Below are 17,164 nucleotides of genomic sequence, written 5' to 3'. Positions count from 1 at the left end.
GGAAATAATCTTTAGGTAGGAATATATTATCCATTGTTTTAGATCTGTTCGTATTAACTAGTGTCGTATAAATGTGAATAAAATCAAGTTGGACAAGATAGAGAGAAAAAGAAAGAGAGAAGATGAAAGAAAGAGAGAAAGAGAGAGAAAGGGCACATAGGGTAACAAGATTATCGCCCAAAGTGGCTGTTTCTCGCGTTGGCCAGCATTCATCCGTAATATTGCCCATAATATACTTCCACCCTCTTAAGCGGCCACGGTTAAGGCTACAAAGCGGCTTACCAGCACGGCTTTGCCTTTCAACCCGGAATCTCAAGTGCGCGCCTACATTCCATGGATATACCTACATATTATATATGTACATATACATTATATATATATATATATATATATATATATATATATATATCGTTTGGTACTCTTCAAAAGGGTCCACTCGTGTACTCGACATTCGAATTGCTTTTGGTCAACGTACGTTCAAAGCTTCACCGATTCAGAAGAAGAATATTTCGAAGCAATTATAATTCGCGTTAGATAATAATCGTCAAAAATTTTCTTCTATTTCTATTTCGATGAAACGACAATTAATGGATAGTTCATAAAGAAAATGTTAATAATTACGAAATCGAGCAACGACAATAAGAAAGGAAATAATACATAAGTTAGATGTTTAACCGGATTCTTGTTTGCGAGAACGAAACGAGGGGATGAAATCGCGAAAAGTCGTCCACCGTGTCTAAAAGCCACCCCCGTGTCCCGTGCTCGGGCACAAGTACATGCGTATGTACTTCAATACAAGCACACAGATACACGAAAAAGAGCTATACGTCGAATGGTTAGGTAGGATGGCGCGTGCTACGTGGAGCCAGCCATAATGTGTATATTATGTTAACAAATAAGTGGTCGCGGTAATAAAAGCCCCGTTGCTACTCCCCATCTACTTTCTCTATCTCTCTTTTTCACTTTCTTTCTCTCTCTCTTTCCTTCACGTAATGTATGCGCGAGATGTCTTGAACAATATTCCAGCGACTCGGTCTGATATATAATAGCGTATATAAATAATAACGTCTCTGCTATCCCCTCCTACGTTTCCACCCTTTTGCTTTCGCTCTCACCCCCATATCTTGCGTGCTCTCTTTCTCTCTTTTATAGGGTGAGTTCTGTCCTCCAAGGCGAAGAAAACAGAGATAAAGAGAGAGAAAGAGAGAGAAGGAGGAGGGTGGAAACTGATAGGGTAGGGGGAGTGAAATATGTACAAACTTGCGGCTCCTTGTTATGAGCGGTGATAAATTACACTCACAAAGAAAGAGAGACAGAGACAGAGAAAGAAGATCCATTATAAGTACGCTGTGGTTATAGCGAATCTCGACTCGACGGAAAACCGACACGAGGGTAGGTCCTACGTGTTTTCCCTGATTTTTCATCTGGAATTTGGTCGATGTTGAAAAAAAAAGAAAAAAATATATCACAAATGAGACGTCGTAATCCGAACGAATTTCATGTTGAAACGATCAAATACGACGAGCGGCATTCTTTCTCACGCGTTCGTGATTGGAAGCAATGGACCGTGTCGAGTCTCCATCATCGGTGTACACGCACGACAGAGGAATACGCTTTTAAGTGGGCATAGCTACTCGTTCGAGCGAATACGACGGATCGGAGAAGGCGGCATGATAGTGCAAAACGATCGATAGAGAAGGGAGGAGGATGGAGAAGAAGAAGAGAGGATGACGAGAGGGAAATATCGAGAGGAGGCAGCACGAATCTCTCGGGTTGGTTTCTTAACGAAGAATTCGGCGGGGCTTTGCTCTAAGCAGGTGCCGAGATCAAAGAGGTTGCTCAATCGATTCAAGTAGTTCTGAATCGATCTAATCACCTACCACCTCTCGCTCGGGAATGAAAAATCAATCTCTTCGCCTTTTAAAAGAGAAAGGTGATCTCTTTCTCACTATCTTCCTTCTCTCTCTCTCTCTTTCTCTATATCTCTTCCTTTCACTCTGTACTACGACATAGTTTTTTCTTCTATCGATAATAATCTTTTCTATATTATTCGTCTTTATTATCATTCTTCTTATTTAACATAACCAATTAATTTATAGATACTCCATATATATGTATGTATGAATTAAGAAGAGGGATAAAAAAGAAGAAGAAAATAAATTGTGTTATATGAAGAAAAAGATTTCGTTCATTCGTTTCTGAGAATTACGTACAAGTTGTTTATACGCGATATAAGATAGACGTCCTTTGTTGACGAGGTCAATGGTAACATTTGAAAATGTTCAAAGGTACGAGCAAAAAAAAAAAAAGGATAATATACGAAAGATTCAGATTTGCTTCTCTCTTTCTCTCCATCTCTTTCTTTCTCTTTCTCGTTAGTTTGTCATGTTGAAAACTTCGAAATACTTTCCTATGAGATTTCCAATTCCCTAACGAGGATGTACGTGATGTTTTCATGAATCGTGTCGTCGATCCAACGTTTGTCTTTTTATTCTCTCCCTACGATTCTACGATTCTTTTCTAGGTGAACGTAGAAAATCCGTAGGATGTAAATCATCAGGGAGTTTACATCGACGACGAATAAGAAGAGGAAGAGGAAGAAGATAGTACTGGTTCTCGAGCAAAACTGGATACCCTTGTCAACGACGATAATGGCCACGACCTAAGGGATTCCAAGTACGAAGTGACGTATTAGAAGTAAAATCCGTGAAGCTCGAGAAAAAGAGAAAAAGAAGAAGAAGAATAAGAAGAAGAAGAAAGATGAGGAGAAAGAGGAGAAGAAAAAGAGAGGGGAAATAAGAGAAAAAGAGATACCTATATACATATATACGATAGGACTTTGCACAAGTCAATGCACCAAAAACTGCAGCTCGCGAAAACCTACACCATCTCCATCTACTTTCCTAAAGAAAAAGTCACTTTTTCTCATCCCTTCGAAACCTCTCACTCCAGTGGGAAAGACTCAATTTTTATCCTCGACCGATGGAAAGAAAAAAAGCGACGACAGCTAGGCCGTATTATAACGCATAATCGACAAAGTGACGAGCTTAGAACGAAAGGAGATAAGGGCTGTTGCGGTTGCGGGTGTCGACGTTTTTCTCCTTTTCTTTCTTTTTTTGTTCTTTTTTTTATTTCTCGTTTTTGTGTCGTTTTGTTCTTTGGCATTTTTCTATCATTTTTTGTTTTTTCTTTTCTTTTCTTTTTTTTTCTATATATAGAAATATTTCTTTCTCTTTTCGAACGAAGAGATTATTTTCTTGGGGATTTAACGTGAAGATACGACAAGAAGCCTAGCTACGAACGTTACATTTAGTTATCAATAACGAATGCGTCGTAGCTTATTAGGTTTTCTTCGCACGATGTAACGTTTGTCAATGTGCTAGGTATCTACATGCATACATAAATGCATACATACATAAATACGTGTGAAGCTTTCTCCGTTCATAACAATAACATCGTAGAAATTTACGGGCCGTTGTTTATTAAGCCCATTCAATCGCGAACGTTCGAACGAACGACGTGCTCGATTATGAAAAATGATCTATCGTTATACGATCAACCCGAGAGATATCAGACCTTTCTATCAGACGAATGGTAAAACGGGCACAAATGGTGAGTACCGCATAAGTATGTATGTATGCATGTACGTATAGAACATGTTACAATTTTCAATTGCTAACAAATGAAGAAAGAATGAGATGTACGCGACGAGAATCTCACTCGATCATTATTCTCGTTCTCTTTTAATTGTCAGTAATCTCTGAGGCATCGACAACGAGGTAATGATACATTTTTCCATCCATCTAGTCAATTAAAATGCCTTGCCCTTTTTTCGCGCGTCATTGTTTCTCCTATCTGTCTCACTGTATCGTCGCTTTTGTTTCGTTTCGAATCGCGAAGCAACGATCACTTCTTTCTTTTTCTCTTTTTTATTATTTATCTCGATCGTTAAGACGAAGAAGTTACATTTTATCCTGGAATAATTGCCAAGTCGAGTAGAAGGGAATGAAAATAAAAAGGAAAATGAAAAAGAAAAATGAAAAAGAAATAGAAGAGAGAAAAGAACCAAGCAAAAAGAGAATAAATATATAAATAAATAAATAAATAAAAAGATAAATAAGAGGAAAAACTTGACGAGTATCTCGAAGTCGATTAAAGGAGCCTAAATCGTAGGATCGAGCGATACCTAAAAGGCATGAAAAGATCGTCCAGGAAAGACCCTTTCCTCTGCGAACCGAACGGATGTCCGATGAATGCACTGTAAATCGAGAGAGAGAGAGAGAGACTGATCGATCGGCCATGCGTATCGATTAGTATCGATACCCATCGACTCGGCAGCTTCTCTCGCTTCCAGTCGAGCATACACAATAGACAGGGCTAATGACTACCGGAGACAAGGGGTGACATCGTCCAAAACTCCCCATCTGTTTCAGCCACCAAATCTTCCCATGATCATAACGCGCGTTACCTAATCGATTATAAGTTTCCGACTGCGAAAAAAAGGAAAAAAGTATCGATGCGATACGTTCTCGATGTATCTCCCCCTTTCACGACTAATAAAGAAAGGGAATAGATATCTATTCTTCTCTCTTTCCTCTTTTTCTTTCTCTTCTTTTTTTTTTTATTTTTTCACGACTACGACAGAAGAAAAGGGGTAAACATTTCCATAGAGATCGTTCGTTCGAAAATCTCTATGATGCGATATTAAAATCTAATGGGTTTAATCGTACCTTAAAACTCGAGAAGTTCTAACAATATTATAACGGAACAGCGATTTAGAGGGATATCGTTCTTATATCAAAATTAAAGTTATCGTTAATACGTAAATGACCTAGCCTAGAATAGACGAGCGTCCCGGTGTGGACACACCCCTTAGGAATAAGGAGAACAACGTGGAAGGTGGAGAAAGAAAAAGAGAAGAGAAAGAAATAGAAGGTTGAGAATAAGAAGATAAAGAGTATATATAAGGTCGTTGTTGTAGCGGTGTGTCTTGGACCCTCGGACACAACGAAGTTCGTAATAAGAATAGATGGCTTCCCTCGATTCCTGAATGGCCGACTATTAGCAACGAGCCGTACGGCCGACAATGAGGCCCGACAAACTGATAAATTATACCACGGGTGTATCCACGCTGCACCGGCTGCAGGTAAATAGAATTAATCACGCTATAGAAGGCAGCAGCGGCAGCAGCAACAGCAGCAGCAGCAGCAGCAACGCCGGCAGAAGCACCGATCGAAGTCGGCCGGCTCGCTTGCAAGGAGCTACCAGCCAATATAGCAACATGACTACACGTTTTCACCGGCCAACATTCTTTTCTTTCTCTCAACGTTTTCGTATCTGTCGTGTGTTACATTCGACAGAGGGATGGATGGATGGATGAATGGTGGTTCACGTTCGCCAGTCGAAAACAACAATATCAAACGCTTCTCGTCGTTAATAATAAAGATAAATATTCTAGGATATTCTTTCTATCGGATATTAAAAAAGCAATCTTAAGGATCGCTGTTGTACATTTTTTCGATTGGATAAAGAAAAGGGAAAAAGAAAAATTTCGAGCGATTCAATGGTCCGATATTCTACGAGAGAATAGAATTAAAATGAGATGGATATAGACAGAGATATACAGAGAGAGAAAGAGAGAGGGAGAGAAAGAGAAGGGTGACACGTTCGAGATAGTCCAGCTTCTCCCGGTCCTCGAGTTACCTACCTCTCGCAGAACTTCAAAAGCAAACAAAAAATATTTCCCCTAACAGCACCGATACTCTTTCAACCCCACAGTTTCTATGAGGCTGCGCTAAGGTGAGAGATATACGAACCGAAGAGGATAAAAAAAGGAAGAAGAAAAAAAGTCTCATGAATCCAAAAGTTTCGATAGTTCGAATAGAAAGAGGGACGTTTACAACACCCCTCGCTTTTTTTTACCACCAATGAAAACGTACGCGAACGCGTACACGTACCGTAGCTAATCGCATGAAATCGAATCGAAAGTGATCGATACTCGCTTCGATTATCCACCAGTCTTTTAGTTCGTCTCACCCTCGGAACCATTCGTTTCTTCATACCTGAGCTTTTCCTGATCTCGCAGAATCGAAGTTTAAAAGGAGAAAACTAAATCCATGTTTTGTTCTTTTCACAATGGTTAACAAATTGTTCTTCGTGCTAGATCAAAAAGGTATATCTCTTGCGATATTTCACACATGCAAGGGAGAAACAAATTTAACCTTTTAACACAGACGATATTTTTTCAAGTTGAAAAAAAAATATATATATATACATATATCCTGAAAGAAATCAGGAATAATTATATTTATAAAATAGATATCAATAGATACGATCGGTTCGATCTTATAAAATATATTTTCGTCATAGCTATGACACTTCTACTCGGTTTCTAATGTAAGAGAATTCGTGAAGTTGCATATGCGATGTATGAGTATGAACAGAGACAGATAGAAGTAGAGTGAGACGGAAGAACGAAGTGAGGGCGTACGGGCACGGCTAATAAGCCATTGCTTGTGACTTTAATATTATGGATATCGTTGTTTGCACAGCTGCCTGTGCGAAGTGACAGCCAGACCGAGAGAAGAGCCGCGTGCGAGATCGATGCATTTATGCATGACGCGTGGATCGAGCAATAATATTTTCATTCTCCTTTCTCCACGCCCGCGCGAGTTCCTTCTTACGCCAAGAAGCTCTTCATCTCTCTCTCTCACTCTCTCTCTCTCTCTCTCTCTCTCTCTCTCTTTATCTTTCTCTCTATTTCTCTCTCTATTTCTACCTCTACCTATCTCTGTTCTAACGAAAGACAAAGTAGCTTAGGCGCGAACTTCACGAAGTATACCGTGTATACAGGTAGTAGAACACTGACTCGTTGAATGGTAGCATATGTAATACTTTTCTTACATTCATACTATACATATGTATTTTACAATTCTGCAGTGGCCAGTTGTGATTCGTCGAATAAATGAACGACTTATAAAAAAATTATGAAGTATTTATATACATAATGAATAGAAATAATAGATGTATTAAATTGTCGTAATTTTTCTTTTTTCTTCGACATCAAATTTCATGAAAAAAGAAAAAAAAAATCTATTATTGCACATTGCAATAACAAATGCTAATAATGGAAGAATTAGATTCTCAGAAAACATTGTTAAACCGTATTTTAAATGGTACATTAAATATTTTATGCTGCAATACTCCATGCAAGATGCATTTAACAGGTCACAAAGAAAAAAAAAGGGAATAAGAAAAAGTATTAAAGTATGATACTTAAATCTTCTAAAGATTAATTGATAAGAGTAAAAAAAAAAAAAAAAACTGTAATAATCTCTTAATTATCGTTTACTTTATAAAAGAGCCAGCAGAGTTTCGAAAAGCGTATGATCATTTTTGTGAGGTCGCTGTTATATAGAAAGCATGCCGCACGGTTATAAAGAAGAAAGAATGATTTCCAAAGAAAGATGGAAAAAGGAAAACAGACAGAGAGACAGAGAAAGAGAGAGAAAGGGTGGGAGGGAGGGAGGGATGGAGAAAATAGGGGAAAAGCTTGCACAAGAGAAGGAAAAGAGTTATAATATCGTATAATGAAAGAAAGAGAGAGATACCAATAGTTGGAGCGCTCGCGGTGAAAATACAAAGAACGATGGACAAGGTGAGAATAAAAAGCATCGAAGGACTCGCTTTCTCTCTCTCTCTCTCTCTCTCTCTCTCTCTCTTTGTTGCTCTCTTCCTTTCTCTTTTTCACTCGCATAGGTGCGTACAATGTATTCGCACGATATGAACTCTCCCGGTCGCGGAGACTCCTTCCTTTTTTCTCATTGAACCAGCGATGCTTCGACACGAAAAGACGCACCGGCTCTCTCGGTAGGGGAGGGTGGGCAACGGGTCGCACAAAGTCGATTCGAATGAGAGAGAAAGAGAGAGAGAGATAAAAGGCGCGGTCTGAAACACGAAATATATAAGCAGCCGAGAGAAGAAGAAGAAGAAGAAGAAAAAGAAGAAGAAAAAGAAGAAGGAGAAGGGTGAAATGATGGAAAAAAAGAATAAGAGAAAAAGAGAGAGAGAGAGAGAGAGAGAGAGAGAGAGAGAGAGATAGAGATAGAGAATGGTGAAAAAAGGAGTAGGGGAAAAAAAGAGAAAAAGAGAGAGAAAGAGAGAGAGAGAAAGGGAGAAAATAGCAGCAGGTCGAGCCCAGGAGTCTCCGGACGAAGACAAAGAGAGAGCAGAGAATTAAAAGTATCGTGGACAAAGCCGCGGGACAAGACGCGGGAGCTCATTTGGTGTCTCCCCGTGAATGGGCGTTCATTATGATGCCTCCCGGACTAACAATCGGGTTCATTTTGTCTCTCCTGCTCGTGGCAACAATGGTGTGGGTGGATGGGTGGCCTGGAGAAGGAGGTGGTGGTTGGGGGCTGAGAGGGGCGGGGGTGGCTGGCCGGGAGAGGAAAGGCTCCGCCGTTGCTTCTGTCGCATCCACCTCTCTCTCTCTCTCTCTCTCTCTCTCTCTCTTTCTCTTTCTCTCTCTATCTCTCGTTCTTCCTCCCTCTCTCTTTCTCTCTCTCTCTCTCTCTCTCGTTCGCGCTCCGTTCGTGCTTCTACTGCTGCCTCTCGGTTATCCCTCCGCCATCTTGACTGTGCCACGATGTTCTTTTGTCGTCTTATAAAGGCACCAGCCCCCGGGAAGAAAAAGACGGCGGCTTCGTGGCTGAGAAAGGGAGGAAGTGCCGCTGGAAGAGACGCAGAAGCCGAAGAAGCCGATGGTGGTAACGGAGCTAGTGAGATAAAGAGAGAAAAAGGAAGAGAGGAAAAGGTGAGTGCAAAGAGAAGAGAAAGACAAACGAAGAGACGAAGAGACCCTTTCCTACTGGATGGAGACACCCTCTGCCCCATCTCCAATCTCTCTTTTTTTCTTTATTTCTTCTCTTTTCTTTTTCTTTTTTTTTTTCTTTTTTTTCCTCTTTCTTCTTCTTCTTCTTCTTCTTCTTCTGTTTTTTGTTCCTCTTTTTTTCTTCCTCTTCTTCTTTTTTGTCCTCTTTTTTCTTTTTTTTCCTTTTGTTTTGTCCTTTGGTATCAACGAGTCGACCTGGATCGTAATTATAAACGGTGGTCCAAAGTAATAGTTGTGAAAACGAAACGCGGAAAGTACAAAAACGCCGATATCATTCGGTTAACTTTATATATTCCAAGGAATTCTTATATCTTTCTTTTTTCTTTTCTTTTTTTTTTTACTGGTTTTACTGGTATAAATTTATTCATTGTTAAGAAAACAATGGCGAATTATAAGAGTGAAATTAAACGTTCGTTAACGTTATTCTTTTCGTTGGTTCATCACGATTTATATATGTATCACGAAAGTGAACTCTTCGAAGTTCTATCATCAATGGTGAACAAAAACTCGGGCAAACGAACTATCCACGCGAAAAGTAACAACGATCTATCGTCGATGAAACGATTTTTGTCTCACGTACTATCCACCAGTCTCTTCTCTAATTACATCCGTTTAAACGCGTTACTCTCGACGATCAAATCGATCCTCGACGATCCTTTTCGTAAATGAGAAAAAACACGAAAGGAAGAAAGAAAGAAAAAAAATAGAAAGAGAGGGAAAAAGAGAGAGAGAAAGAGAAAGAGAGAGAGAGAGAACAAGGATCTATCTTTTTCGGTAGAACTCGTACCGATTCAATTTACCTTAGCGGGACGATAATTAACGTCGTAACGGACGATTTTGCCCGAACGGAGAACGCGTAATTGCTTCGAAGGGATTGCTGTACGCGAGGTAGGTAGACAAAAAAATATAAATGAAAATATTAAAAAAAAAAGAGAGAGAGAGAGAGAGAACAAAAAAAAAGGAAGAAAGAGAAATAATAACAACAACAGCAACAAAAAATAATAATAACAAAAAAAAGAAAAAGAAAAATATTCGGAGAAAAACGCGTCATTCATTGTTTCGCGACGATTCTCGTACGAGAATATTACACACCTATCGTCATTTGCGAGCAATTACGTTTCAAATTAGAAATAATTAAACGCATAGACGGCTAATTAGTTCAATGTAATTACGTTACTCTTTCGCCCGTGGCGAACGAACGAACGAACGTTGGACGAACGTAGATTTTTTTCACAAACGTTTTGCCATTCTTATCGACGAATGATAATGAAATATCAAAGATACGAAATACGAATCATATGTTTCCTGTTAAATGAATTTCTACAAATGTGGATGAACGTGAGAATGCATATTTTTTAACGGCGAACTTGTCCTCCTCGATAAGAGGAGTCGTCACGTTTTACGAACGATCGTTTTCTATAAACAGATTCATATACCCATCGTCCTTTCTCTTTCTCTTTCTCTTTGTTTCTCTCTCTCTCTTTCTCTCTGTTTCTCCTCTCTATCTCTGTCTCTTCTCACTCTTGATAAAGAGGAAAATGATTTGCACGTGCTTCGAAAGTCGAATACGCGTTGGAGTATCGAACACGCGGACCATTAACGTCCCGATAAAATGTTTCCACTCGGCCATTGTTCGTCTCACAAAGGTATTTTGTAAAGCGTATGGTCACTTTGGGACTCGACGAAAGCACAGAAAAAGCTTCCATATGTCCTTCCTCGGATGACGCGAGTCACGTAGGTGGCCCGTACACGAGACCAACTTCGATCGAGCGTTGAAAATTTACGATCGTTTCGAATTCCTCGATGTTATATGTAGAATATATATATATATATATATATATATTCTACATATATCCCATACACACGCACACACACACACACACATATATATGTGTATAGAAAAACAGAAGAAAATAGAAAATAAGAGATAGGAAGAAAATTATTAATAAAACAGACCATAGATGGCCACCATTTGATGATTCGCTTATAAATTTAACACGCTATCTTTCACATGATTATTCTACGAAAAGCAAAAGAAAATTTTTCTTGCATCTGCTCGCGGACTGATCTGAATGCCCTCGCATCGTCATTTTTCTTCCTTTTCTTTCCGTCGATTGTTCAATGGACCGACAATGCTCGACCGGACCGACGGTGGTCAATTTGTTTGAATGGACAATAACAGACGAGGGGGGGACACAATGGACGCGTTAGCTGTCACCGGCATAAATCAATTTCAGCAAAATGTAGCGAAAAGGTGACCCGTTTTAACGTTGAGATTGCGAAGCAACGCGTACGATGCGTCCCGATTTCGTCTCTTCGTACGATCGCCCATTTCGGAGGGTCATTTGTTTGAGGATACTTTTTTCTTTTTCTTTCCGATTTTAGATCCGTTCGTCTTGAACGGAAAAATATTTTGCGTATATTATACTTTTTTTTTTTTTGTAACAAACAATATCATGTACGTGTTTGCGGGGGTGTATGCGTTTGCGTATGCACGTGTTAAAAGATGAATTAGAACATTTCAATTGTTTTCTTTTCCTATTTTTTTTTCTTGTTTTATTTTCTTCTTTTCTTTTTTTTGGGAGGTTTTTGATCTTTTTGTTTAAATCGCACAGAGAGATAGAGAGAATGAGCAGCACGCGAGAAAAAGTATATTTTCCGAGCATTTTGTACGAATTTATGCCGCTTGAATCAACGCGGGTTTTTTCAAGCGTAACTCGAGGAACATCTGTAAAACATTTTTTGGTAATCAAGCGCGGAAAATGCGTGCCCGCCGTTCATTTAATCTGGTTCGTTCAACGGTGCACCATTGTCCCGTCATAAGATAATAAAATTCAATTAATATAACGAGCCAATTAAGCACGTCGACATAGTGACACGATAGTATTGCATCCAAATTTTTCAGGTACACACATGTACAGAGCAAGAGAGAGAACGAGAGAGAGAAAGAGACAGAGATTGAGAGAGGGAGAGAGAGAAAAAGAGAGGGAGAGAGAGAGAGAGAGAGAGAGAGAGTCAGGGAGATCATTCGATTTTCGTTGTATCCATAATCGGTCTGCGTTATCGTTTCGAGTCGTTTTCTTAGTTTAATTACTTTAATTACTTCGAATTTAGTACCGATCAATCAACAAATTGCGTACGTACAAAATACGCTTAAATGTCACTAATTAATTAATTGTTTAATGATCGATCGAAATTAATCTGAAAGCTATTCATGACAGTAATTATAAGAAAAATATATGAATTTAGTTTGAACTTCGGATTAATTATTTCTAGTCACGCATAATGTAATTGACGCACTCCTATAAAATGTGTGACCTACATGCCCGACTTGTTAAAAAACTCGGTCGATAAAAAAAACTTTCTTGATATTAGTTATATTTATTATAACGAAAGATTCTTTAAACGTCGATTTATGACCTTGTTGAAACGTGAAGCAATAAGATGTAATAAAAAGAAAGAAATAACTTTACACTAATAAAATTATAACAAATACGGAAGCAAAGTTATTGACGAAAGAAAAAAACTTGTCTTATCCGTCGTCGATATAACATCGTATCCTTTACTACAGTAGATAATGTCGCACGATCGTTGATAAGGTAGGTTCCTACCAATTCGAAAAATAAATTTTAGTTGGTATCTTATCGCTCGTTGGTATTTCACGAATTATTATCGCAAGAAGAAGAAATTCTTTCGATGGAGAAAGTTGGTCTCCTTGGATGCTACAAAAATAGGGATGCACTCGATTGGTCGGATATAGGGATGAACCCTCTTCTTTCGTATGAAAAGGATCGGCAATGTTTTGAAAGGACGAAAAGCCAGTCAGTAGCTGGACAATGAACGCAAACAGGATTTAAGGATTCTGATAGCACCGTATGAAGCTGCTACTCGCCAGGATCCGAATTGAATCGCATTAGCCACAAAAGCACAAAAGGGAAGAGAGCTCCCGGTCTCTTCGTTTTCGTGTCCGTTGTTATCGAGTGCCTCTCGTACTTCTCGATGGGATTTCGCGTGTCTCTTTTTTTTCACTTCTTTTTCGATTATCATTGTAACTGGACATTGCTACCTATCGCGATAAGGATCCACCATCTCCAATTTCATTCCTACAAATCGATTTCATTTTACCCTGTTGTCCAACCCCACCTCCTTCCTCGACGGAAAATAATTTTTTGTCCTTTTTTTAAAAAAATGTACTTTTAGAAGGTGTAAACTTCGTCGTTTCTTTTAAACCATTCAAAGAAATACTTTGTTAACGTGAAAAAGCAGAAACTCTCGCGTTAATCAAAACAACGTCTCTAAAGTGGCATATTATCCATCACATTCTATATCATCGCGAACGTATCGTTCTCACGTAAGAGAAAAAAGAAATAAAAAAAGAAAGAAGAAAAAATAAGAAAAAAAATGTAAGAAGCTGACGATGAATCGTCGCGGGAAGAGAGGAAAACACATAGTCACTGCAAACGACTCTCTGGTAATTCCTAAATGTCTCGGTGTTAGATAGTGCCTCTAATGTGCCTACGGCCTATCTGTCGATTTGCTTCATTTCCGTGTGGAGACGTAACCGTAGCGTACGAGACATTTATACTTTGCCAGTTTCTCGACTTCGATATACAGAGACTTTATCTCTCTTCTCGTATCAGCCTCTCTCTCTCTCTCTCTCTCTCTCTCTCTCTCTCTCTCTCTCTCACTCTCTCTCAATAACTCTCTCGCTTTTCTTCCTACGGTCCTCTCCCTTTCATACTCTCCTCAGTTTCTCTCAAATCGGATTACGAACGTATTCGACCATTTTATGCCTCACCCATCTACTATATTCGATTTCGGAAGTATTATTATTATACTTCGAAAGGAAATCGAAAAAATTTCAACGAATCAATCGAATGAACGCATTAATTTCATTTATATATATATATATATATATATATATATATATATATATATATGTATGTATGTATGTATGTATGTGGATACATTTATCTCAACTTTCGAAATTATTTATTCCACGATTGCTATGAAAAATCCTGTGATCTTTCTACGTACGTTTACTAATACCATAGATCGTAGATTATAATAAAGATACCTACTTGCTTCTTGCATTAAAGCTCGCACGCCATTATCGTAACTCGAGGTCTTCCGTGGATAACGGAAATAGAACTGTCGTAGGCGTTCGTTTATGCTCGCGTCAACGCTCTTACACCTTTAATTACGAGATAATTCAGTAAAACGTAGATGAATTTCCTACGTTTTCTTTTTATAAAAAACATAATGATTCATATATATATATATATATATATATATATATATATATATATATTCATTTATATCAATGATAAGAATTAGGTCGAATATGATTGAAAGATAATTCGTATTATTGACAAAATAAATGAATTTTCAAGTTTGAGCTTCTCCTAACGCAAAGTAAACCAAAAAATTTGACTTCGTCGTATATCGAACGAACGATAATAATATTGTCTGTTTGCATTAGCTCAGCTAGCTTCTTAAGTTTAACAGTTCCTTTTGACAAGAAGAAGGAAAAGACAAGCTGTTCGCTCGTTTATCTTTCCCACAGACGGACCCGAGAGAACGATAACGCTTCGCTTATCGACGCTTCCGCAAATCGATTAGGTGTGAGAACGAGAGTGAGAAGGATAGAGAAAAAAGACAGAAAGAAGAAGAGAAATAGATAGATAGATAGATAGATAAAAAGAGAGTAAAAGAAAAAGAGAGAGATGGTGGCGAGTTATCGTTGTATATGAGTACATATATTTGTGTATAATATATACATATATATATATATATATATATATATATATATATATATATATATAAATATGTATAAGAGAGTGCACAGAATGCAGCAAGCATAGCGCAGCTTCTTCTTTCGAGAGCTTAACGATCCAACCGTGACTCTAAAGTACTTATACATATAAGTACATATGTACCTACGTGGCACGTTAGTTAGTCAGCTGATATTAATATGGTCATAATTGAAAATTCCATACTCGCTATAATGAGAGACAGGTATATTAAAGTAATTAAATAATTCAAATTCTTTCATTTATATGGAGAATTATTTTTCATCTTTGTTTGTTCGTTCTTCTTTTTTTCTCTTATTGTCGGAAACTTGATTCTCGAATAAACTACAGCTTCGATCAATCTCTTTTATCGATGCGATATTATTCTATATCGATCGAAAATTTTTTTACTATTCGACTTTTGTTTTTCTTCAAAGAGAGAACGATATACATATACATACATACATACATACATACATACATATATATATATATATATATATATATATATATATATATAGTAGAGAAAGAGAGGGTAGCATTGTGTATTTCGGTACACTCGCGGGTCAAACGGGAAGGGCCGATCAAATCGATAATTGGAAAAAGGCTCGTTGTCACGGCAAACCAGTCACAGATATCCATTTATACATACGTATATGGAGCCGCGTTGATAAAGGGCTTATTCACGGAGCTTCGAAAGATTTTCAAGAGACAATGATCGTGCGTGGGCCTGTCGACAAAAGTGAAAGCGATAAAATTATTCGTTCGCGCGAACAATCGGCGTAAACGAGCGCTTCGATTTTTACCACAACTTTTTATTCTTTATAATTTTTTTTTGCTTGTTTTGTTTCTCCTTTTCTTTCTTTCTTTCTTTTCTTTCCTTTCCTTTCTTTCTTTCTCCTTTTTCCTTTTATACTTTTCTTTTAAACTCTTCTCCTTAGACGGAGGAGCACGTATATACTAAAAAAAACTACAGCTTGACTCTTGAAACGATTCACATTTTTTAATAAATAAACATAGACAGACCTTTTTTCTTTTTTCATTTAATAATTTGTTAATTGTCAAACAATTTACGAGTTTCTATATCATTGTTGATATTCGTTGTATATTAAAATAAAAAAAAAAAAGAAAGAAAAAAAGATACCGATCGATTCCCTTAAGGTTAAGGCAATGATCGAGACTAAAAGCTCGAATCGAGGAAGTTTTCAAACGGGTAGCGAAACAAACGACGGGAAGATCGTCTCTCAGGTTCGAGACAGGCGAAGAAAGGTCGAAGGGCAAGAGAGTCCGATATTGCCGTTTGTACACCCGAGGCGAGAGGACTCATATCGAGTCGACGACAATGTTCCCCCATAATGTCGACAGTAGAGCATTGTCCGCTATTGCCGTACGAAGGATATCTTTTGCCAGTCGCGTGCAAGAATCGCGCAAACCACCCTTCGTGTGTGCGAAGCATCGAAGAAGAGACCCTCCACGATAGAGATATATGTACGTTACCCTGACGGACCTTTAATTGTTCCTTTTATTTATTTTCACACCTACGGGATACATTTATATCTTCTTTTTTTTTCTTACACTCTTTCGATTCATTGTTATTTCTCGATGAAGTGTCATTCGCAATGAAGTTGATAAAAATCAGGAAGGAACGATTAACCATTCATAATTAACGATCAACCGATTTATTAATTTCCTTTTCAACGACATCGATAAAACCTACATTGTGCAAAAGAAAGAATATATGTAACATTCTGTAGATCGATTCATAGATTCTACGAGAAAAGAAATATATAAATATTATAGATATTAATTTACATGAGATCGAACTTAATTGATGAACAAAAGAAATGTTATATTATTATACGATAAATATTAGATATCTAAAATAAGAAATATTATGTTTAGATATATCAGATTACGTGGATATATTTTAATCGATTTGCAAATATATTTAGTTGGGACATTTATTATTGTAAAGTAATGAAATAGTATTGTAGGTAGACGGAGAACTTTCAAGAGTATTTTAATAATCAAATACGACATCAACGTTCCTATTGTTTGACTTTTCGTTATCCAAGTGACACAATGGTAGGATAAGAAGTAAGATCATTGGACGATCTCGAAAGGAAAGTCGTTGCGAGGTACGCGTGTGCTCGACTCGAATACATATCGCCTGTCGAATCAGCGATCGGCACCGGTCCACCAACGAAGGGACCATTCCTCACAATTAGCATCGATTCACGTGACGTACCGTCCATACAACACGTTCGTTTCGTTCGTCGCGTCAGAATGATCGTACCCATCATCATGGATGCGCTAGCGGACCCTCAACTTGGATAATTATTTTCCGATTATGATTGATAATCTTTGAGAATAAGAGACGAGAGAAGATACACGAGGCGGTCCACGTTCTTCGAGGTTATCTATCAACTCGAACAAAACCGTCGAACTAATAAGCTCTCACGCGATGATCCTTTTACAC

General features: G+C 38.0%; 2 protein-coding genes across 10 annotated transcripts in view; one reads left to right on the top strand and one right to left on the bottom strand.

The window, feature by feature from the left end:
- The window catches only part of LOC127067205 (uncharacterized), a 188,026-nt gene that overhangs the window by 140,851 nt on the left and 30,011 nt on the right, over positions 1-17,164 (bottom strand). The window contains exon 16 of one of the 9 annotated variants that reach the window (XM_051001873.1): positions 8,459-9,088. The exons of 7 other annotated variants lie outside the window; for them this stretch is intronic. The gene's annotated coding sequence lies outside the window, so the exon portion shown is untranslated. Of the gene's footprint in view, positions 1-8,458; positions 9,089-15,206; positions 15,416-17,164 lie in introns of those variants that run through there. One more of the 9 variants, XM_051001872.1, reaches the window with a different exon arrangement.
- LOC127067210 (transcription factor Sox-21-B-like) overlaps positions 1-17,164 on the top strand; it is a 38,416-nt gene that overhangs the window by 7,925 nt on the left and 13,327 nt on the right. The gene's annotated exons all lie outside the window — the stretch shown is intronic.

The sequence above is a fragment of the Vespula vulgaris genome, chromosome 10 (genome assembly GCF_905475345.1).
Source record: "Vespula vulgaris chromosome 10, iyVesVulg1.1, whole genome shotgun sequence".
NCBI lineage: Eukaryota > Metazoa > Arthropoda > Insecta > Hymenoptera > Vespidae > Vespula > Vespula vulgaris.
This window is presented reverse-complemented; position numbering and strand designations above follow the sequence as displayed.